Genomic DNA, 25,375 nt, shown 5'->3' with positions numbered 1-25,375 from the left:
ATCATACTATTGAGTTTGTCATGCTGTGATATAAAGAAAATTCTATTAGTGATTTGACTTAATCCTATTTAATCCAATTAGTTTTAGCAAATGTAATAATGTACCCAAATCATTATTAATTTGCAACGATACTTTAGTGAGTTAGAGCAACTGCTACCGAGGGGCAGTCAATCACTCATTCATTAAACCAAGACATTCTTGACTTAAACACTAATCCCAGAATAACTCTTGTTCCTATAGCATTCTTAGTTATCACTGTTTTGGTCAAGAATATACCAACTCTTAGTATTTCTTCGTAAGTGTGACCCGCCATTTTCAGACCTCATAGATCGATCCCAACAATGCTATCGAATGAAAAAGCCAAAGTTGGGAACGGACCTAAGAAATCCTATCCATTTCTGGAGTTTGCGTTGTTTCGACTCCCATGTTACGACCCTCCGAATGGGTAGTTGCTCTAGGGCAACATGCAGGTGGAACATGGGAATCTCACGGTGCAACCTAGTGGTGGAGACCATAGGATGTATTTGATATACTTCCTTCTCCCACTTACTATAAATACTTTCTCTATTCACCTTGTTATTGACTCATGCAAATACCTTCCGAATGGAGGACGCTCCCAGGGCGACACGAGGCCGAGCATGAATCTCACTGTGTGAATTTTACAGAGAGCGTAAAAAGAAAACGATGTATCTTATACACCTTTTTCCTCCCACTAAGTATTTTAGATGGTTGGGTATACTCATTACTTAAGTATATTCTGGCTAATTAAATATAACTTAAGTCTAGGTGATTTTTCTAAATTTTACATCACTTAAGCATGGTCATAAAACTTGGCTAACTAAGCTCAAGTACTGGTCCGATCTCCAGGTAGTAGGTGTTCCGTAGACCGTCAACTTAAGTACCTCTAGCCTTAGACAAGATCGTGCCAGGTGAGCTTTCTCGTAACCGCAATTTTGTAAGACATCGACCTATTTTAACTATTAAAATTGATCGTGCTCGGTTCTTAACCCTAAGTGAGCATGCACTTATCTTTATTATAGATTTTAATGTCTATCTCGTTTTATGACGTTGAAAATAACCTATAACATGCATCCAACATGCTTTATAACAATTATATAATCATCCATTCCATGCAATAATATAACAATTTATATCTATCACTCATGGAACCCTAAACATGCATACTATACATTATAACACTTATAATATACTTGGAATGCATGAAACATGCTTAGCCTATGGTGGGATTTTAAATCTATATGACATACTTTATGCATATAAATTTTCTATTTAATTAAAACATACATTCATAATGCATAATTAATTAAACACACTAAAGTGGGTTGGTTTTGGAATTTTAAAGCAAGCAATTAACTAAATTATTTCATTAATAATTAAAAATAACTTGAGCCATTCCCGAGGATCACGAACTGGGCGAACCAACCCTTAAAAACGTTGAATCGGACCCCAACGGCAAAAAAAACACCCGAACCGCCTCTTCCATCTTCTTCGGTTCAACTTGATATCTCTTCCATTTTTGATCAATTACAACCTAAAATGGACTCTAATGACTCCATAAAAATTACAAACCTTTCTTCATTCATTAAAGCCCATACACATTAGGCTTATTACAATAATTGTATCAAATGGAAGCATAAAAAAATGCCAAAACCAAAACTAAAACCATCCACTTTAGCAACCACAAATTTCATTCATGAAATGGTACCCACCATGATCAAATTAATGTAAATAAAGTGCCTAAAACTTGCTCTGATACCAATTGATGGTGTTAATATAACACATGCGGAAGCAATTTGGATCTTAGGCACTTTTAGAACATCAATTATAGTAAATAACTAGCATGTTCATAAGTATTAAAACTTAATGAGTTTAGATACTAACCTTTTGTAGTTCAAACTCCTTTTTCCTCATGAACAGGTTTCGAACCACCACTAGTGTCTTCTCCACTATCCTCCGGCCTTAGAACGGGATTGTAGAATCCGGTGAGTGACTAAACTTGGAAGGGATTTTGTATATATGAAGAGAGTGTTTGTGAGAGGTTTTTTCTCAAGGTTTTTCACCAAGAAGAAGAAGACCTTCCATGTACCATGATCACTCTATTTAAAGAGTTATGTTTGCATGTTAATGCAAATTTGAGTTCACCAAATTTTGACACTCATAATTCTACTCAAATGTTTGGGATTATGTGGCAAGCATGCATGTCTAAGTGGTATGATTATCGTTTTGGGTGTGAGACGTCTCAAGTTCGATTCTCAAAATGCCCCCAACTATATTATATCAAAATGAATTATGCCAGATAATATGATTTAAAATGTGGTTTTTAAACATTGAATCAAGAATATGAGAATAGAGAATGAAACATATTCTAGGAAGAATAAAGATCGTCTCGAGCCGCTCTTCAAAAAGAGCATTACACAAATTGTTCTATTGTATTCTTTCTAGGAACTTTTCAGTCAAATAGGTCATCTGTTGTCACAATCCTTTTAAGGAAGATGCGCCGAAATAACTGATGAAGAAGTTTCAGAGAGCCATAGGTTCGAATCCTGTCACCTTGATGTGTTATTCTCAGGGGCCCAAGTGCAAAGCCCCGTAGTCTATCCGTAGTTTCAGAGAGCCATAGGTTTGAATCTGTTGATGTGTTGTTAATATAACACGTGCGGAAGCAATTTGGACTTTAGGCACTTTTAGAACATCAATTATAGTAAATAACTAGCATGTTCATAAGTATTAAAACTTAATGAGTTTAGATACTAACTTTTTGTAGTTCAAACTCCTTTTTCCTCACGAACCGGTTTCGAACCACCACTAGTGATTTCAACACTATCCTCCGGCCTTAGAACGAGATTGTGGAATCCGGTGAGTGACTAAACTTAGGAAGGATTTTGTATATGTGAAGAGAGTGTTTGTGAAGAAGAAGCCCTTCCATGTACCATGATCACTTTATTTAAAGAGTTATGTTTCCATGTTCATGCAAATTTGAGATCACCAAATTTTGACATTTAAAATTCCACTCAAATGTTTGGGATTATGTGGCAAGCATGCATGTTTGAGTTAACAAAATTTTGACACTCAAAATTCTACTCAAACTTGTGGGGTTTATTTGGAAAGAATGCAAGTTTGGTTAAACCAAATTTTGACACGTCAAAATTCCACTAACATGGATTTTTCCATTAAATGAAGTCAACATTTTGACTTTCTTCATTTTAATTCAACAATTCATTTGAATAATGAATTTCAAATTAAAGTAACATTAAATGATTAATTAAACTATTTAATTAATATTTAATATTAATTCAAATGTCAATCCCAATCAATTCTGACATATAATTGATTAAGATATTTAAATCTTATTTAAATATCTCAGATTTTATTTTTTTGTTCAATTTGTAAATAAAACAAAAATGCGGTTAAATATATCATATATATGTAGCGCAATTCCCTAATTTGAATTCGAACACTTCGAACTCACTCGTCACACTGTTCTATGGTTTAGTCCGATATGAGCTAGCATAGGGATCTAATGGACCTATAGATCATGGGCTTCAATGATCTAAGATTAACCGGTTAAACTCATTAACCTTGTTAACCAACATTCGTTAACTACTAGGACACTCCACTATAGCCTAGTAGTTGCACTCCTCCACTATAGATATATTTCTGTCCATTTGATATAACCATGATTAGTAAGTCGATCCTTCACAGGTTGTTCGTAACTAGACTTGGGTCAATTTACCGTTCTACCCCTAAAGTTACTTCTTGTTCCTTATGTCTCACTGATTCTGTAATGAACAATTGGTTTGTGGTCCAACCAGTAAACCGAATCCCTCTCAGGCCAATGAGAGGGTGGGGCCCCTTGTTCAAGACTTGGAGTCCGTGCTTAAGGGAACTACCTCTCTTCTATCCCTAAAAGTGGGTAGGAGTGAATTCCATCTTGCACCCCACGTCCCCAGCCATTCACCCAGTCTTACCCCTGAAATGGGAGGCCTATTGAGTCGGCGAACTAGAGCCACTCTCGCCCATGCAAATCTAAGGATAATTCTGAATAAACAGGAGTTCATGGTTAGCTTAGGATTAAAACCGAGTTGCCTAGGTTATCGAATGAAAAGAAAATCAGTCTCAACAGTAAACGACATTATAAAGTGAGAGTGGTTTTCTTCATGGTCCGATCTTATGCAATACTCATTGCATAGGACGCCCCCACTCACATGTCTCCACATGTACAATTTAGTGATCACATTGTTTATATCATATACAAAAGTGGGCCGCATCCATAGTGTCCCCAGAATAAGGTACTCAGCCTTATCCTTATACTATATATCATTTTGACTATATATACTTGAACTTGATCCACTCTTATGTCTCTACATATAGTTCAAGTAATCATACTATAGCCAGAGTGTTCTTATTTTATTGGATTTAGATTAATGATCGTAAAGTTCACTTTATTCAATAACAATCTTTACTGAATAAACAATAATAATAACTTCATTGAAAATAGAACATGTTTTTGTTTACAAACTATGAGTTTTAGGACATATAACCCAACAAAGGCACGCAAGTTGTCCACTGTCGTCAAATAGGTCATCTGTCGTCACAATTCTTTTAAGAAAGATGCGCCCAAATAACCGATGAAGAAGTTTCAGAGAGCCATAGGTTCGAATCCTATCACTTTGACGTGGTATTCTCAGGGGCCGAAGTGCAAAGCCCCATAGCCTATCCTTGGTCAGGAAGGCAAGAAGATTCAGAGAGCCATAGGTTCGAATCCTGTCACCTTGATGTGGTATTCTCAGTGGCCAAAGTGCAAAGCCCCATAGCCTATCCGTGGTCAGGAAGGCAGGCAAACCGCGCACACTGCAAAAAAAAAAAAGAAGATCTCCTTTTCTAACACACGTAGAATTGTCATTCTTTTGTCTTTTGAAACCCCTTACCTTATCAGTCATCAGGCAGGTTTCTGGTATCATATATCAAGATAATTAGTATGAAAAAGCTATTCCACTAGTGTGACTTAGATACCCTTTCTTTATGGTATCGGTCATGCTATTTGAATAACCTGAAGTCATCATAGCCTCTCCACCGGTTCCAAAGACTCCTTCGGCATCAATGTGCTCCAATGAAAGAGATTAGACCCTTTCCTGAACTAGAACCGGGCACAAAACGCCGAGGAGAAAGTCGAAAGAGAGCTCTTTACGCGTATACGCAATCTCGAAACCCAATTAGCTCAGGGACTGTCTCCTCAACCCTGGCGAGTATGAGTTCTTGGTAAGAGAGAATGTCGAATGAGAGAGACATTCGATTACGGCAACATTCGCAACTACAAAAGTGCACTAAACCTAGTAGAGATCTTCGACCTAACGATAATGGAACTTCAAGCCCATTTAATCAATCCGCTTTGTACCTTATTGTTGATCGAATCGGATGCACGCCAGGCTTAAATTCTCTCTCAGTCACCCGGAGACGAAAGGAAGATCAAATCCGAAGTTTACGAATCGAAGAGAAAGTGGATCTGAGTTCTACATGCTTTCATTTTAAAAAGCTTCGCTTGCCTACGGTACTTTATTCAGGATGTGCAACAATACGGTCATCTCTCAGCCGTGTGTAAAGAATTCCTTGATCATTTCCTTGGCGGATAGCACAAATGAAATCGCTTCCCTGACCGCCATTCTTATGAGTCCATTTTTGTCTTGTTGGTTTGTTGTACTATTCTATACCTCTCTCGATTGATAGAAATACGTTCGGGAGCTGGGAGGGCCTATCGTGAGGGAACTTTCCTTTTTACGGTAGGCAAAGGTAAAGCGGGAGCTGTATATGTCCACGGTGATCAAGGCAGAGCGACTCCTTCTTTAAAAGATGTTGGTTTTATCGAAACTATTAGATCAGCTTTCGTTAAAGAAAAAATAGGAGCTCTTGGTTTGGCCGATGTCGATTCGTATGGCAATGTGGATTTCGTTTTTCATACTGCTACTATGAGCCGAAAGAGCTAGTAAGCTATCTCGCTAAAGAAAAGGAAAAAGCACGTACGCGTTGACCTTGTTACAAGGGGCGGGGGCCAGCCAAAGAAGGTCAGTCAGACTAGGTTAGGACCCTTGATCCGGTTCAGCTAGGTTCTTCCATGCAAGAATGTATGCGTATCGGTATCCTCTTTAGGACTGGTTGCTTCCTCTTTTTGTTTATACGTTTGGAGAAACCTGCTAAGCCCGCCTTTCTTATCAGGTGTGATTCAATCTTTCAGCTCAAACTTTCCTATCGTCCGACGGAAAAGGTAGGAGTACGACTACCTTTTCCTTTTCTTTCCCGAGCTAAGGGATCATTCAGTTTCTACCAAAAAGTTCACTATCTATTAGTTGCCGTAATCGAATGTATTTCTCATTTCACGTTAGCTCCTCCAAGAGTTTCCTGGTCCGTAGTAGACGAAACCTTGGACTTCTATCGGACTTATAGCATTGCCTGGTGAGCTCGCCGTTGAGGGTTCGCCTTACAGAAGATCGAGCAGCCTTTCTTTCCCTACCTGGTATGCTTTCCCGCTTATTGTGCAACTAGCCAACTAGCCAAAGAGAGAGGGAGAGGGATCATGTCAATCAATTTGTATGTGCATTTTGTCCGTCCTTTACTTGCCTGCTTAGCTTTCTTAGCCAACATCTCCGGTTTCTCCCGAGCCAAGAGGTCCTGCTTATCCATACCCAAAAGTCACACTTTCAGCCGAAAGACTGATTTTTTTCATAAAGTCGGTTCATAGATCAAGAAAGAATGAAGCTACTTACAGGGACGGTTACGCGATATGTCTTTTCATACTCGCCTTTTCTTTAACCCTACTATCAACCTAGCCATTCTCGCTTGTTGCTTTAAGGGGTCTCCCCACAGTAGATTACTCGGATTGGTTCTCGCGCCCCTGTGCCAAAAAGGATGGGCAAGTTTTGATTGAGTGTTCATCGATTGGGTGGATGCATATGCTCCAGGGGGGAGTCAGACGAGGTGTAGCGCAGTCTAGTCAGCGCATCTGTTTTGGGTATGTTGTTCGCTAGAGGTTTTAGGAAAGGTGGTACAAATTTTCTACATAGGTCATCTGTGGTCACAATCCTTTTAAGGAAGATGGTCCCAAATAATCGATGAACAATAGCCTTTAAAAAAAGTTTCAGAGAGCAAGAAGAGGCAGAAAAGAGAATAGGAGTGAGTCGTGCAAGGAAGAAGGAACTAGTAGGTTAAATTTGGGTTCGTTTGAACTAAAAAACGAACAAAAGTTTTTCAAACGAACTCAAATTTAAGACTCACTAGCCTAAAGTCCATATGTGGTAAAAAAAAAAAAAAAAAACCTTCCGTTGCCCAACCCTTATTCGTAGTCTGCATCCAACCATTTCTTTTTCAACCTACACGTATGCTCCAGGCCAAACTCACGTAACTAGTCAGAAGATGCGGCCCACAACTAAACGGAAGACAAGTGTCACAATCGCACTCTTGCAGTAGTGAGACAATGATTATATGACATTTGTTCTAATCCAATGAACAAGTCAACCATGCAAAATTTAGACTAAACGAACAATAGCAGTGTATGCTCGAATCACGTTTAGAAGAAATATTTTAGAAAACTTGAGCGAGGAAATACATTAAAAACAATTTCAAATAAAGCAATGTTATAAACTAAAAGTGAAGAAACAACAACTGGTCACGTTCTCCTATAGTACATTTTGGGACATTTTAGTCCTGATGGGTGTAGATATGATTTTGAGGACTAATCATACACCCCGTATTGGCACAACAATAATAGTAAAGGCCTATCTAAGATGAAAGCAAGTAAAACGTGTTTGGAATGAGCATGCCACCATGAACCACAAATCGTTTACAGGAATAGCTGAGACATCTAACATGCAGCCACAGGCAACATGCCTCGGCCAATCATGACCGCGATATCTGCCCTTACACAATTTGTCAATATCTCTATCAACCGGCTCTTCATAAACTCAACTTTGTAGGATGAGGCTGACTTTAGGTCTCGCGACGCGCTTCTAGTTGATCTCAGTATTGAGGAGTCTTTTCCAACCTACTAGGAGCTATTGAAAATCACTTCTCGGTTTGTTAACTCTTCAAGTCTTCTCTGTTGGTGTCTTTCCTACTTTTTTCGCTTGAAACAATTTCTTCTTTGCATGATGTCATACCACCTGTTTTTACTTGATGTTTTCTTGGTCGGAATAATAACATTTCAAGTTACTTACGTGGACAACAGGGTTAGTCTGTATCCATAGGAGCAATTGGATCCTATATAATGTCTTCCTAATCTTTTGGATAACTTCGACTAGTTCATAGAATTTTCGCACCAGTCTTTGGTTCTTGTTGCTTTGAACTCAAAGTTGATCTAACCTTAACTTATCATAACTCTCTATTTGCTTTGAAATTATCGTGAGGTTTGTTTTTGTCTCCCTTCTTCAGTAGAGGTGTTGGCTTGGTGTCTTTGCGAAGCATTTGAGTGATCAGTGACAAGAGCCTTTGGAGGTCAAATAAACCCGACTGTGAACATGCCATTTTTCTATTTGTAGAATTCAACTAGCTCAGGCTGAGCCGCATGACATCTATTTGTGGTACGCGACATAAAACTAATCTTGTGATTTATCTCTCTTGGTAGGGTTAAACCCAATATCTGACCTTCTTGTTTTGGGTCGTGGTATTCATGTAGTGGCAAAAAAGTTTTTGTTGAGGTTGGCACACTTGAGCTCCCCCTTTTCAAATACAACAATGGCAGCAAGTGTAGATTCATCATGCCTAAGATTCTTTCTCAATTGTACTATTGTCATCATTTTCACCCCTCTTGGTTGATGGATGTTTGTCTGAATGATCGTTGGGTTAGACTCCGTTACTACTATGCATTTTGCTAGGGGCATGTAAATGACTTTGTGTTCTAGCAGGATGTCAATCCCTGACTATTTGGGCTCTAGAATGTTGGATATGAAGGCTGACTATTTATAGTAAAAATCTGATAGAGATATATATACTAAATAATTATATATAGTAGGTGGTTACATATAGTGAAGTTATATATAATAAAATGAAATCATATGTATACCCATTGTCAGTGCTTCCTAAATGTACATTTCTCATTCTCCATATCCTCTCTTTGCATACCTGAAGTCATTAATACAAAATCATTAGTCAATATTTCTTCTTACATATTCTCTATCATTTTTTTTGTGTTCATTTACATCAAGTGTGTGCGTTGTTGTGTTATTCTAATAACTGGTATCAGAGCGAGGAGAGATTCACCATGATCTGTGAAGATGGAAAGTTCAAAGACTGGAATTGAAAAGTTTGATGGATTCGATATCAGTTTCTAGAAGATGCAGATTGAAGATTATCTATACGAGAAAGATATTCAGGAACCCATTTTGGGGGTGAACCTGGATACCATGACCACGGAGGAGTGGAAGCTCAAGGATTGTCACGCCGTAGGGTTAATCTGGTTGACGCTGCCAGGGAACCAAAGAAAGTGCGATTGGAAATGGTCCATACAGACGTTAAGGGACCATCTCCAGTTTCTTAATTTCTGGTACCAAAATTTCATGGACTAGAGGTCTCGCACTGTGCAACGACAACTCTCTGTTTTCCTAAGGCTAGTCAGATATCTCATGACCACTCTTTTCCTCCTCACCATATCTAGACACTATAACGTTGATCTAGTATTGTCTTATATAGTTAACGTTCACTCTTTAACGTCCAAGGACATTTTATAACTACCACGAAAATCAAAACATACAATAAATTCATACAAGTTTTACAATATATCATATACTACAAAATAGGGTTAGACTGCTTACTTGGTCACGGAGAGACGTGTCATCGAGCTGAGTCATAGAGATATACGACTCTTTATCCTAAGAAAAAATCTATATAATTTAAAATCTAGCTGCTCTGATACCAATCTGTCACAACCCAAATTTCAAGGGTTCAAAACTCAAATAGAAACTAAAATTGAGAGTGAAAACAAATAAAAATAAAAGTAAATTAATATAAAATAAAAAAATGTTGTAAAATTAAAATGAGATTGAGAAAAAAACACAACATTAAATATAAAATTAAATTAAATTATAAGACGGTGTTGTTCAAATTTATCCAAAAAAAAAAAAAGTGTTTAGAATACAATTACAAAAAAAAAAATAAAAAAATACAAAAAAACTCAAACGCAAAGACAGACTAACGCTACATAACAACCCCATCTATGAGTGCACAACTTTTGAACGCTCCCTCATCTCAACGGTAAGTTCTATTACGAACCCATCCAAAATAATCACACCTGTGACCGCATCTCCTGACTTTAAACTGCTAGTCTAAACATGGTTTCGTCACGAAAGCTTTAGAGATAAATCTATCTTTACAAAAATATTTTTCTCTTAATTTATAATTAGTCATAAAAAGAAATAATTAGGTATAAATTTTGTCTAGAATTCAAAACTTTCAAATCCTACCGTTCCTTAACCAGATTCAAATCCAGATTCTAGAACTCCTAGTACCATATATAAAGTTGGTATCCTCTAATAAAACAGGAATTTCTCTTAAGATCATTAAATTCTTATAGACTCAAGGCTCAATATCATTAATACAATTATGTTTTATCTTGAACACGCCAAACATGAAACTAAAGTGCGTTCAATTTAACTCCATTTTATTGCCATCTTGAATGATGTGTAGGGTATATTCTTGATTTACCTTAAAGTTCTTGTTACATGACAGTTCATATTAGTTAAGCTTTTTGCAAAATCACAAGTTAAAAGACAACAACGATGAACCTAGGTCTATTAGTCAATTCAAAGACAATTTCTTTCTCCATCTTATCGATAATAATAGTTCAACTAAATCCATATTATGCAAAGAAACAAGTTTAGGACTCATAAAAACAACTACCTAAATATGTCCTAAAAATTTGAAAACATAAGTTGTAGTTGATAATTACACAAAAATTTTCGTAAATCCATGAATTCGTGTCCAATTAGTCAATCGTAAAGATTGTAACTAGCATATAGTAAATGAAGCTCCACATGAAGTAATTTAAAGTTCCCCTTACCTAACTAAAGTTTATCTCATCTTTAATGAAGCATGAATTGCACTGAAGTTCATGAAAATGCTCATAGACTCCAACTCTGAGTACTATTAATGCAATTATGTTTCATATGAGTTTGTCATAAATGAAACTAAGGTGCATTCAATACAACTTTATTTTCTTGTCATACGAGGCAAAATAGAAAAATTAAATCAAACAAACTGATGAACTGAACCGAATTCAATCCAACCAAAATTGAATAGGTTGTTTCTTTTGTTGGGTTGTTGGTTTATTTGATAACCCTTGTATATTATAACAATTCAACTTTTCGTTTTATAGCCCTCCAACTACTAAGAGGAAAATATATTTGAGTAGAAGCTAAAAATATTGGGTGTTCACGAAAAGTAATTTGGTTTAGTGGTATGATTCTCACTTGGGGTGTAAGAGGTTTTGAGTTCAATTCTTGAAATGCCCCTATGTCTAAGTCTTTTCTTATTTAAGGACTTCATATTCGAATTTTATACTTACCATCATGCTCTTAATACTCATAGTCTTTCTTAACATCCCATCCCTAGGCTTTATTCTCAAGACAAATTCTACATCCGCTTTATTCTCCAAGACAAATTCTACATCCGAGGATGCCTAAGCCTAAGGCTTCATACATACATTTCAAGTGGTATAACTTTGGTCAAAGTTCGATTCTCAAAATGCCCCTTCAAGATTGTAGTGTGAAAGACATTTACCAAGTAAATAAATACATTAAAATAACACAAGTGACACATATGTAAACTATGTTATTAATATTTTATTTCTATTACATCTTTCCTTATTTATGAAATAATGAGCCGAGATATTTTTCATTTTCATAATTACTGATGACGGGAGGTTTAGGATTTTTTAATGTAAGAATCGTGGGGATGTAGCTCAGATGGTAGAGCGCTCGCTTCCGATGTGGAAAGTACGGAGATCGATACCTTGCATCTCCAAATGAATCGATCACTAAAGTTATGAAATAATGAGCGGAGATATTTTTTCATTATCACTAAATATATTATTCCATCTTTCCTTATTTACGAAATAATAAGCGTAGATATTTTTTCATTTTTACAATTATTGTGACGGGAGGTTTAGGGTTTTCTGATGTAAGAATCGTGGGGATGTAGTTCAGACAGTAGAGCGCTCACTTCTGATGTGGAAAGTATGGGGTTGATGCCTTGCATCTCCAAATGAATCGATCACTAAATATATTATTTCTTTTCAATTTTTTTCTTATTTACGACATAATGAGCATGGATAGTTTTTCATGTCACTATTATTGATGACGAGACGTTTAGGATTTTGTGACATAAGAATCGTGGGGATGTAGCTCAAATCGTAGACCGCTTGCTTTGCATGCGAGAGTTACGGGGATAGATACCACGCATCTCCAAAATAAAACTATCTATTGTTAAATATATTATTGAAAATTATTTCTTTTCAATTTTTCCTTATTCGTGACAGGTTGAGTAGTGATATTTCTTCATTTTCACTATTATTGATGATGGAAAATTTAGGGTTTTGTGATGCAACAATTGTGGGGATGTAGCTTTGCTTAGCATGCGAGAGGTACGACTTAGCATACGAGAGGTATGAGGATCGATACCTTGCATCTCCAAAAGAAACTATTTATTATTAATATTTTATTTCTATTCAATATTTCCTTGTTTATGACATAATATGCAGAGATACTTTTTTATTTTCAAAATTATTGATGAAGGGACGTTTAGGGTTTTATGATGCAACAATTGTGGGGATGTAGCTTATGATGGGAAATTTAGGGTTTTATGATGCAAGAATTGTGGGGATGTAGCTTAGATGGTCGAGCTCATTTAGCATGAGAGGCAAAGGATATCCCCATCTCCAAAAGAAACTATTTGTTATTAATATTTTACTTTTATTCAACCTTTCCTTATTTATGACATAATTAGCGGAGATATTTTTTCATTTGCAACTATTTGTTATTAATATTTTACTTTTATTCAACCTTTCCTTATTTATGACATAATTAGCGGAGATATTTTTTTATTTTCACTAGAATTGATGACGGGATATTTAGGGTTTCTGATATAAGTATTGTGGGAATGTAGCTTAGATGGTAGATTGCTTACTTAGCATGCGAGAGGTACGGGGATCGGATCGATACCCCATATCTCCAAAAGAAACTATTCGTTATTACTATTTTATTTCTATTCAATTTTTCCTTATTTATGACATAATGAATAGCTTTAAATTTTTATTTTCACTATTATTGATGACGAGATGTTTAGGATTTTGTGACATAAGAATCTTGAGGATGTAGCTTACAATTTACATGTTTTCATTTTTCTACTTTGTCTGCCTGCATTTAGAAATGAAGCAAAATTAGTCCAATGGTTTTAGGCAGATTGTTATAATTCAAATTTTTAACTAAAAAACAAAATTAGTCTCGTTGTCACGCTTAAAACTACCCTATAGGTATAATCGACCTATTATTCATCCACCAATAGGAGCAAAAAGCAACGTTACTATGTAAAACTATTTCACGGACGATGCATCTCATGGACGATGCAAAACTATGGTGGCGCTTGAAGGTGAATTGTACAAAAAACTTGTCATTTACCAAAAGATTATGGGAAGACCATTGATGGAATTGAAGCACTCGACGCTCCCCTGTATGGGTTTCCAATCAAAGACCTAATGTTTGATGTTGACTCTTTTGAAGAAAGAGCCACTTATCGAACAGCAAGAAACGTGGCGGTATCTCTGAGAACTCTATCACACACATAAAAAAAACGTGTCCAAGAGTTAGACATTACACAGAAGATCTGGCTTTTATCGAGGAGACCCGAGTTTGATTCTCGACAATGAAATTTTATTTTCTTATTTCTTTTATTTTATAGTTTCATCTTTTGTCACCAATTATATTTTAACTTTACCTAGAGAAGCACTATAATGGATGAGTTCAATAATATCTTAAATTCAAAAGACTTTTATGAAGTTGGTTTGAGAGGCAGTATAATGGTCAAGTTCAATAGTATCTTAGATTAAAAAGACTTTTATGAACTTTGAACCTTTAATAGTGTTATGTCATAGATATTTGGTTCGATTTCAACAAGTGAGGTTGAGGTCATTCAAATGGTTAATGTGACAAGGTCATTTTCAAGGTCTCTTTTGTTGAACGCCATCATGGCTGAGATGACTGAGATGAGCACCAGAGTGAGTTTGACAAGGAGAGTCGTAGAGAACCACACCCCAAGCCAAGCTCATGTTGGGCTTAACAAACTGAAAATCCAAAAACACTCTTAAATGGGAACCAGGATGGTAAGGAATTAAAAAAACTTTATTTTTGACGTTGAACAATACTTGAAGGTTACAGGAACTTGCTCATAGGACCTAAGAGTTACGTTGGCCACAATGCATCTCATGGAGGGTGGCGCTCGAAGGTGGATGATATAAAAAATGGGTCATGCACCATAAACTCATGGGAAGATCGTTGATGGAATCGATGCAATCGACTCTCCCCTTGATGGGTTGCCAATTAAAGACCTGACGTTTGATGTTGACTCTTTTGAAGAAAAAGCCACACGATCGAACACCTCAAAATGTCGTGGCAGCTCTAAGAACTCTATCATACGACCTGAGAGTTGAGTGCTACAGGAACTTTCTCATACGACTTGAGAGTTACGTTAGCCGCAATGCATCTCATGGACGATGCAAAACTATGGTAGTGCTCGAAGGTGAATGGTATAAAAAATTGGTCATGCACCATAAACTCATGGGAAGATCGTTGATGGAATTGATGCAATCAACGCTCCCCTAGATGGGTTGCCAATCAAAGACCTAACATTTGATATTGACTCTTTTGAAGAAAGAGCCAAACAATCGAACAGCTCGAAACGTCGCGGTAGCCCTGAGAACTCTAACACACACAGGGAAGGACGTGTCAAAGAGTTACTCAATAAGCAAAAGATCGTGCTAAAACTCTTCAGCGATCTGACAAAAGACTTCAGGACATCTACACCAAAAATCCATTGTCGTCTAGCGGTCAGGATATCTGGCTTTCACCCAGGAGACTTAATTTCGATTCTGGGCAATGGAATAGAGTTATGTTATAGATATTTTGTTCAATTCAAATGGCTAATGCGATAATCCAGTCGTTTTCGAGGTCTCTCTTGTTGAACGACATCATGGTTGAGATGAGCACTCGATTGAGTTTGACAAGTTGGGCTGTAGAGAACCACGCCTCAAGCCAAGTTCATGTGGGCTTAACAAACTTAAAATCCAAGAACATAACCCCTTAAATGGAATTCGGGATGCTAATGAATTAAAAAGCTTTATTTTTGACGTAGAATAATGCTTGAAGGTTACAGGAACTTGCTCATAGGACCTAAGAGTTACGTTGGTCACAATGCATCTCATGGACGATGCAAAACTATGGTCGCGCTCGAAGGTGAATGGTTTAAAACATTGGTCATGCACCATAAACCCATGGCGCTCGAAGGTGAATGGAATCGAAGCAATCGACACTCCTCTAGATGGGTTGCCAATCAAAGACCTGATGTTTGATGTTGACCCTTTTGAAGAAAGAGCCACACAATCGAAGTTTGATGTTGACCCTTTTGAAGAAAGAGCCACACGATCGAACAGCTTGAAACGTCGCGGTAATTCTGAGAACTCTATCACACACATGAAAGGACGTGTCGAAGAGTTAGACATTACCCAAAACATCATAGTAAAACTCTTGGGCGATTAGACAAAAGACTTTAGGACAACTACACAAAAAATTCATTGTTGTCCAACGGTTTGGATATTTGGCTTTCACCTAGGAGATTCTGGTTTGAGTCTCTGAAATTGAATATTATTTTCTTATTTCTTTTTATTTTATAGTTTCATCTTTTGTCACCAATTATATTTAAACTTTACCTCATTTTGAGAGGCACTTTAATGGTCAAGTTCAATAGTATCGTAGATTAAAGACTTTTATGAACATCGTACCTATGTTAGTGTTATGTTATAGATATTTGTTTCAATTTCAACAAGTGGGGTTGAGGTGATTCAAATGGTTAATGCGATAATCCGGCTATTTTCGAGGTCTCTCTTGTTGAACGCCATCATGGTTGAGATGAGCACCCGAGTGAGTTTGACAAGTCGACTCGAATTTAAACTTTACCTACGTTTGAGAGGCACTATAATGGTCAAGTTCAATGGTATTTTAGATTAAAAAGACTTTTATGAACTTTGTACCTTTGTTAGTGTTACTTTGTACCTTTGTTTGTGTTACTTTGTACCTTTGTTAGTGTTATGTTATAGACATTTGGTCAAGTTCAACAAGTGGGGTTGAGGTGATTCAAATGGTTAATGTCACTTTATTTGATTCAAATTGTTAATGTGATAATCCAGTTGAATAGTTACAGGTTATTTCCAAGGTCTCTCTTATTGAACGCCAACAGGGTTGAAATGATTGAGATGAGCACCTGATTGAGTTTGACAAAATTGAAATAAAATCAAATAAAATCACTAAAAAAAATCGACAAAATTGAAAAAAATTGAAAAAAAACTAGCCTTATGACACTTCCTTCAACTAGAAGGGCTGTAAATCAAGGATTCCTTCGCCCAAGACCCATGATCCAACTCCCAACATGGAAATGATAAGCTATAGAATCATTCCAAGAACCTCAATGGATGGGTTACAAACTCACATTACCAATCTCGACAACTGGACGTGTCATCGGCGTTAGAAGAACGACCGCATCAGAGCAAGTCATGGGGATAGAAGATCCCGTTGAAGGATGATAGACCAATCGTAATCTTGAGCCCAACGAGCCAAGCTTTTGTAGAAGCAAGAACCCTTGTTCTAAATTGAGTCAAAGCTAAAATTAGATAATGAGATAGAAGATTGAGAAACAAGATTTGGAACTTTATTCTAAATTGAGTCATTTCACAATATCAAGGCTTGATTGAATGACTAAGATACAATCTACCACAAGAATGGCATGAAACTTAGAAATGACAAAGATATGCTCAGATTTCTATGAGGGGGATCGTCTCAACTTGAGAGATCAATTTCATTGATCACAAATATGCTTTTACATAATAATTTGTGGGTATTTATAGTCTCCCAACAAAGAAGTTAGTGTTCGTGATTTAATCTCGATCCCTTTAAATCTCCACAGAAAACGAAGTCAATTTGAGCATTACAAACTTTATGAAATTAAAATAATAAATAAATTTTTCTAACCACTCGTGAAATGATGATTGCAACTTCATCCACTACTTCAACCGTGCAAATATTTACTTTTGAATCTCCAAATGGTCTTGACTCAAACGAATCAGCTTGTAACACATGAAATGATGGTTGAACCTAGCCTATCCAATTTTGAAATGAAGTATGAATGCTTGTTGAATCTTCTTGGCCTTGGGTTGTGTAATAGGTCCAGTTGGAACAGGTGATTCTTATCATCATCCCCTTTTTCAAAAGGATTCGTCCTCGAATCAGAAAAATCATCACCTACGGGAACATAAATTTTATTGTTCCATGCAATAAGATGAGTCATTTTACTAAATATCTTCCAGAGCATTTATAGTCAAATAAAGAATTCTTATAGAGCATTTATAGTGAAATAAAGAATTAGGAATCCACGCTATCTTTAGATCTACAGACCCACTCCCACTTCAGCTATACAGACTAACATTAAAATAAAAATTCATGAGTAAAATTATTTACGCTAATTCATTGAAATTTTAAACTACAGACCCACTCCCACTCCAAATTCAGCTATTCACGCTAACATTAAAATGAAAATTCTGAAATTCTAAAACGAAATAATCACTAAATTTAGATTTCACTATTTATTGAGATTTTAAAAAGAAATAGTCACTAATTTTAGATTAATTCAGCTATTCACGCTAACATTAAAATGAAAATTCTAAAATTCTAAGAAGAAATAATTACTAAATTTAGATTTCACTATTTATTGAGATTTTAAAAAGAAATAGTCACTAATTTTAGAATGAATAGTCCGGTTATACAACTTAGTTAACTTGAATCACGTGGGATGAACGTGGATCACGTGACTCTGAGATCTACAGTGACGCTTTCCCAACTAAGCTATCCCAGCAAACATTAAAAATGAAAACTCATTGATATTTTAAAAAGAAATAATCACTAATTTTAAATTGAATAGTCAGGAGTCAAGTTATGTGACGTGAATCAGGTGTGACCTTCAGATTTTCAGTCTGATGCTCTCAAAACTGTGTTATCTTCGCTAATATTTGAAAAAAAAAAATCATAAGTAAAAGTATTTATGCTAATTCATTATATTTTAAATTAAAAAAAAAATAATAAGTAAAGGTATTTCTGCTAATTCATTATATTTTAAAAATAAATAATTCTTTATTGAATAGTCAGCTTATGCAAATGGAAACAAGTGCAGTGAACGTGGAGATTAACACGTGACCTTCAAATCTTTAGTTTGACACTCTATTTTAAAAAGAAATAATCGCTAATTTTAAATTGAATAGTCAGGAGTCAAGTTATGTGACGTGAATCAGGTGTGGTGAACGTGGATTCGAACACGTGACCTTCAGATTTTCAGTCCAATGCTCTCAAAACTGTGTTATCTTCGCTAATATTTGAAAAAAAAAAATCATAAGTAAAAGTATTTATGCTAATTCATTATATTTTAAATTCAAAAAAAAATAATAAGTAAAGGTATTTCTGCTAATTCATTATATTTTAAAAATAAATAATTCTTTATTGAATAGTCAGCTTATGCAAATGGAAACAAGTGCAGTGAACGTGGAGATTAAACACGTGACCTTCAAATCTTTAGTTTGACACTCTCCCAACTGAGCTATCCCGGCTAACATTAAAAGTAAAAATTCATAAGTAAAGCTATTTCCACTAATTCATTATATTTTAAAAAGAAATAATAATAAACTAAACCATAAGGTGCAATGAATGCACATCCCTGCTAACATTAAAAGTAAAAATTCATAAGTAAAGCTATTTCCACTAATTCATTATATTTTAAAAAGAAATAATAATAAACTAAACTATAAGGTGCAATGAATAATGCAGATCAAAAAAAATGAATAATGGTTAACCTATGCCAGTTGGATCGAACACGTGACCTTCAGATGTTCAATCTGACGCTCTCCCAACTGAGCTAAACCCGCAATCATTAGAAATAAAAATTCATGAGTAAAGATATTTTTGCTGATTCATTGAGATTTTAAAAAGAAATAATGACTAATTTTTTATTGAATAGTCAGGTTATGCAAATAGAAAAAAGTGCGGTGAACGTAGAGATCGAACACGGGACATTCAAATCTTAAATCTGACGCTCTCCAAACTAAGTTATCCCCGCTAACATTAAAAATGAAAGTTTTTAAGTAAAGGTATTTCCGCTAATTAATTGAAATTTTAGAAAGAAATGATCACTAATTTTAGATTGAATAGTCAAATTGTGCAACGTGAACCATGTGTGGTGAACGTGGATCGAACACGAGACCTTCAAATCTTCAATCTAACGCTCTCTTAACTGAACTATCCACACTAACGTAAAAAATGAAAATTCATCAGTAAAGGTATTTTCGCTACTTCATTGAAATTTTAAATAGAAATAATCACTAATTTTTAATAAGATTTTCAAGTTATCCAACTTGTATAAGGTGCGGTGAACTAGAACACGTTAGATATTTCCGATAATTCATTGAGATTTCATAAAGGAACAATGACTAATTTTAGATTGAATAGTCGGGTTATGCAACTAGAATCAGGTGCGGTGAACGTGGAGATCAAACACGTGACCTTCAAATCTTCAGTCTGACGCTCTCCCAACAGAGCTATCCCCGCTAATATTAAAAATGAAAATTCATAAGGTATTTTCGCTAATTCATTATGTTTAAGAAAGAAATAATCACTAATTTTAGATTGAATAAGCAAGTTATGTTTTTAGATTGTATAGTGAGGTAATAAACTTGTATTAGGTGTGTTGAATGTGGATAAAACACGTGTGACCTTCAAATCTTCAGTCTAACAATCTCCCAACTTAGCTACTCTTGCTAACATTAAAAATGAATATTCATCAGTAAAGGTATTGGGTACACTTCTGGAAATTCAACAAAAGGCAATAGTATTAGACTGAGATGCCAGATTTAAATCTCGCTTCTGGAAAATTAAACAAAAGGAATTGGGTATGCAGTTATAGTATGACATTCCACCCATAAACAGATGGTCAAACAGAAATGCTCAAGCAAATATTGAAAGACATGTTGAGGGTATATGTGATGGATTTTGTAGGAAGCTCGGATAAGTACCTACCCCTTATGAAATTCGCTTATAATAATACTTGCCAAGCCACCATACAAATGGTCACATACGAGGTTCTTTATGGACAGAGATTTCGATCCCCTATCTTTTCGGAAGAAGGGGGGCAAACGACAACTATTGGGCTAGAGCTGGTGCAAATTACCAACGCCGCAGTCCAGAAGATTAAAGCTAGGATACAAACCGCACAAAAATGAGAGAAAAGCAATGCAGACCTAAGGCGCAAGGACATGGAACTGTAGGTAGGGGATCATATACACCTAAAGGTAGCACCCCATGAGAGGGGTGCTCAGGTAGGGTAAAAAGGGGAAGCTAAGCCCTAGGTTTATCCCTCCCTTTGAGATATTAGAAAGGATTGGATCTGTGGCCTATAGAATCGGGCAATGCCCAAACATGTCTGCAGTACATAATATCTTTCATGTATCCATACTACGGAAGTATACCCTAGATCGTTCGCATGTACTGGCTCATGAAACTCTCTTCTTGAGAGATGACCTAACGTATAAAGAAGACCCGATTCAAATAATAGACAAGAAAGTCAAATGATTGAGAAACAAGGAAATCTCTCTCGTTAAGGTCCTATGGAAGAATCATAGAGTAGAAGAAGCAACTTGGGAAACAAAAGGCAAATAAGAACCTTGTACCCTGACCTATTTTAGAATAAGCACTTTCGATGACCGAAAGTTTTCAAAGGAGAGGAGAATTTGCAACACTCCAGGTCTCCAATAAGAGACAGTGTATAATCCCTACTAGGTTGTATCTAGAAGCAAAGAACAAGTAAAATTGAAAAAACATTAAGAAAATGGTACTTTTTCTAATTTTTATAAACTTCCCGAATCATTAAATTTTTTATAGAATAAGAATTACAAGGTGCTTAAAAAAGGAAGGCTCCAATCGGAGAAAACTTTTCTAGCAGAAGATTCAGAAAAATCAAGAATGAAATTATAGAAATTCTAGACGTTTCAATGGTAGTGGAAAATCCGTCTATAAATTATGAATTAGGGTAGACTATTAGGGGCAAGAACAAGCTTAATCGAGTACCCAATCGAGAGATACAAGTTTTTTGTTTTGGGTTATCGTGTTCATGGGTTTACCTCGAATTCGAGAACTATAGTCCACTATTCATTTCCAAACTTGTTCCTGCACCTTCTAAATAAGTTTACCCATAAGTTTGGTGAAGGAAAGAGGTCCTCAAAGTGCTAGTAGGTTTTCTCACGAATAAGTCCACGTTAGGTTACCCTCTAATGTTTTCCTAAGCTAAAACCTCAACTCCTAAAGCCTAACCCATGACATTATGTATAAACCTAGGTTCATCAATAATCCATGTACCAAGTACCTAGAACTATGTGAATAACATGCTGAATAAGTTGCTAGGATCCATACCCAGAAGTAACCATTATCTGCATTACGATGTGTACTAAAAGGCCCCTATTCTTCTTTAGGTAGGATGTCCTGCAATATGTATCATGAGCTGGATGTTATGATAGGCCTACCTTTCCCATCAGCTAAACGAGATGTCCTACACAACGATTTACCAGTAGGCTTACATGATTATGACGACACCACTCATGTGTTCCTGGGGAGAAAATTGAAGATTATTTTAGGGGAAGGTTTTCAGGATCATTATATGATACATGACACGATGACCTCTAAGTTCTAAGATCCTGAAAACATAACAAGAAGTAATATCCTAGCTTAAGGTCGCGATTAAGAACTTACTAGTAGGCTACTTACTAAGTTTTACACACTCCATGTTTATCATTTTTTTTCAAGTAACTAAGAGTTGGTCGTGGATGACTGGACTGGAGAGTGTGGGCCATGTACTAACTTCTATTTTTAATCTAGTATTTTTTGTTCTTCTTTTGAGTCTACTTCTTATTTTGTGTTTGTAACGAATATGTATATGTAACACCCAAAAAAGGAAGAAAATTAGCTCCCATAAGAATAAGCCACTCATGAAAGACCCAAAGGATAGAAAGGAAAAAAAATTAAAGGATTAAGCAAGAACAAAGGACTTAGTTAAGTCACTCATGTACCACCCCTTTTGAAAAGGATTGGAAAGGAAAAAGTAAATCAAAAGGGCAAAAAAGTCATTTTATCAATTATCAAGAATCTTTCCGGATTTGTAATTCCTTATCTAGAAGGAATCTCAAGATTAAAAAAAGCTAAAAATGATAAAAAAGCGATGAGTAATTTGTAGAAAAATTATAATTTTTCGAGAAAAATAATAATAAAATATTTGGAAAGTGGCAAATTACCAAAATACCCCTAGAAGAATGGATAATTACAGAAATGCCACAATAATTAGAATCAGAGCATCTACCGTGACCATCCGAGCAAAATCCTTCGAACTCAAATTTCAACCGTCGGATCTCCTCCAAACTTTGATATGATCTAGAACGAACACGCACGGATCATCACATCCGAGAACAAGCTACCCAAGAGATCGAAAATTTGGCGTTTTGAGTGAGTTGCATACCGAGAACGATTTTTGGAAATTAAGGTCTTACACTCAAAGACGTTCCTCCAAACCAATTCCTTTAGCCTGAAGAAAGGATATGGAAGAGGTTCAATGAAGAAATAGGGCCTTGAAACCCCTAGAATCGGCTACCCAATAAGAAATCCTTTGTTTTATCTCCAGCGATAAATCAGATTTTGGATGAACTTTGGAACCGAATATCTTAGGCTACTATCCACGAGAAGGTATCAAATCAAATCCCTAGCCCTTCCTTGTAATACTCATCTTTAAGTTTCACGAAGAAATCGAGGAGAGAAATGCTGTAAATGTGGTTGGATAGGCCGAGTTTTAGATGGCGCGATGCGAAAAATGCACATCTTCTTCCTGTTCAAAGGAAGAAAACGATGATATGGCCAGTTCAACTGAACTGTCCAAGTCAACTCAAAATTTGACCTTTTCTCGGGTTTTCTCAATTTTAACCCCATTCCAAACCAATTCTCATAGAAAATCTTATGGTTTCAGAAACTAGAAACAATAAGGAGTATGTGGAAGGAAATTTGAAGTAAGCCAGATACTAGAAGCTCAAGAATGGACGTCCCAAACGTCGACGACGAGGCAAGTAGCCACCTTGGACTTTTTGTTAAGAAATAAGTAGAAATTGCTTGGATTTTCATATGAACCCTAAACCAAGTATGAATTAAGGATATATGAAAGAAAAACCCAAAGAACCGTGAGTTAAGACCCTGAACCGATCAAATAGCTCGAGATTTAAGTAACGTTAAAATAACCCACTATATGAGCTCCGCTGCATATGAAATTTTAATACTGAGCATATTATATTATGTTGAGGTTAGATATAAAATTTGGTGGTCATTGGATAAGGATAAGTAGGTAAACCAAGAAACGGTGCAAAATGACCATAATGCCCCTAAGGTAATTTACCTTCGGTTCATGACCTAGATGACCTTCAAATGCTATGAAATTCATCAGTAGATCTTATTTTATGAAATGTTATATGAATTCTTATCCCAAGAGGTTATATAAGGTAACGAAGTTTGGGAGTAATTGGAAAACTTTAGTTAGCGAAACCAAGATATGGGAGAAAATGCTCATCACGATCCATATGACCTTTGCCATGAAGCACGATGTTTATAAGTTCCGTAGTCAATGTTGCCAATGTTTGCTGTACACAAAAAATGATAGGGATGTTAAATTTTTAAGTCGGTTTTGGAAAGTATGGTGGATAAATTGGGTACCAAATTATTGTTTTCAACCTCATGTCATCCTCAGACTCATGAGCAAACTGAGGTAGTTAATAAAATATCAGCAGCATTGCTTAGGGCTATTATTTATAAGAATATTAAGTCATAAATTGGGTAACAAATTATTGTTTTCAACTACATGTCATCTTCAGATTAATGAGCAAACTGAGGTGTTCCCAGGAGCATTGCTTAGGGCTATTATTTGTAAGAATATTAAGTCTTGGGACGAATGTTTGCCACTCATTGTTCTCTTTTTGAAGTTGCTTAAGGATTTAATTCACTTACGCGTCTTGATTTGCTTTCTATTCATTCTAATATTTTTGTGAGTAAAGCAGCCACAAGTACGGCAAATGGGATCAAAACATTGCATAAAGAGGGGAAGGAGACAATTGAGAAACAAAATTTCAATGTTGCTACAAGAATTAACAAAGGACGGAATGAAATCATTTTTCGAACTAGTAACTGGGTTTGGATACATTTTCGCAAGGAGTGATTCCAATCTCAAAGGAAGACAAAGTTACATCCAAGAGGGGATGACCCTTATCAAGTCCTTGAAAGAATTAATAACAATGCATATAAAATGACTTAAGGGGATCGAGATTAAATCTCAGCCACTAACTTCTTTTGTGGGAGACTATAAATACCCACAAATTATTATGTAAAAATCAGATTTATGAGGAATGAAATTGATCTCTCAAGTTGAGAAGTTCCCCTTCGAAATTCGAGCATCGCGTGTGAGCCATGCAGTCACGCTTTGACATTGTGTGGTTGAGTGAAATTCTCAACCTTCTACTTATTTTTGGGATTTCTTTTCTCCGTATTCATTGTAATTTATCGTGAGACAAACAAGTTTATTCTTGTAGGGAATGTATTAAGCACATGGATTTATTAATTACGGTGAACTTTTGTATAAAACGAAGTAAATACAAATGGAGTAACATGAGACAGAAGTAAACATAGTAATAAAAAGAAACTACATAAACTTAAAGGAAGTTAATCCCATGTGAAGTTAACATGACAATAATAGTAGGTTCTAAAGCACAAAAATATGTGGATAAATTTCATATATTGAGGTTGGATAAATTTCATATATTGAGGTGCGGAAAACATATACACACGGGCAACTAAAAATGATAGATCCACTATAAGGGCATTTGGTCTAGTGACATTTAAGGTTTTATGATGTAAAAATCAAGGGGATGTAGCTCAGATGGTAGAGCGCTCGCTTAGCATGCGAGAGGTACGGGGATCGATACCCCGCATCTCCA

At 35.9% G+C, this 25,375-nt stretch overlaps 1 non-coding gene across 1 annotated transcript; it reads left to right on the top strand.

Annotated features, from left to right (window-relative positions):
- The first annotated feature begins 25,302 nt into the window (after nucleotides 1-25,302).
- TRNAA-AGC (transfer RNA alanine (anticodon AGC)) lies at nucleotides 25,303-25,375 on the top strand. The gene has a single exon. It is a non-coding gene; the product is annotated as a tRNA-Ala (tRNA).

Source organism: Cucurbita pepo, unplaced genomic scaffold (genome assembly GCF_057944985.1).
Source record: "Cucurbita pepo subsp. pepo isolate OVF unplaced genomic scaffold, ASM5794498v1 scafford_10, whole genome shotgun sequence".
NCBI classification, from domain to species: Eukaryota; Viridiplantae; Streptophyta; class Magnoliopsida; order Cucurbitales; family Cucurbitaceae; genus Cucurbita; species Cucurbita pepo.
This window is presented reverse-complemented; position numbering and strand designations above follow the sequence as displayed.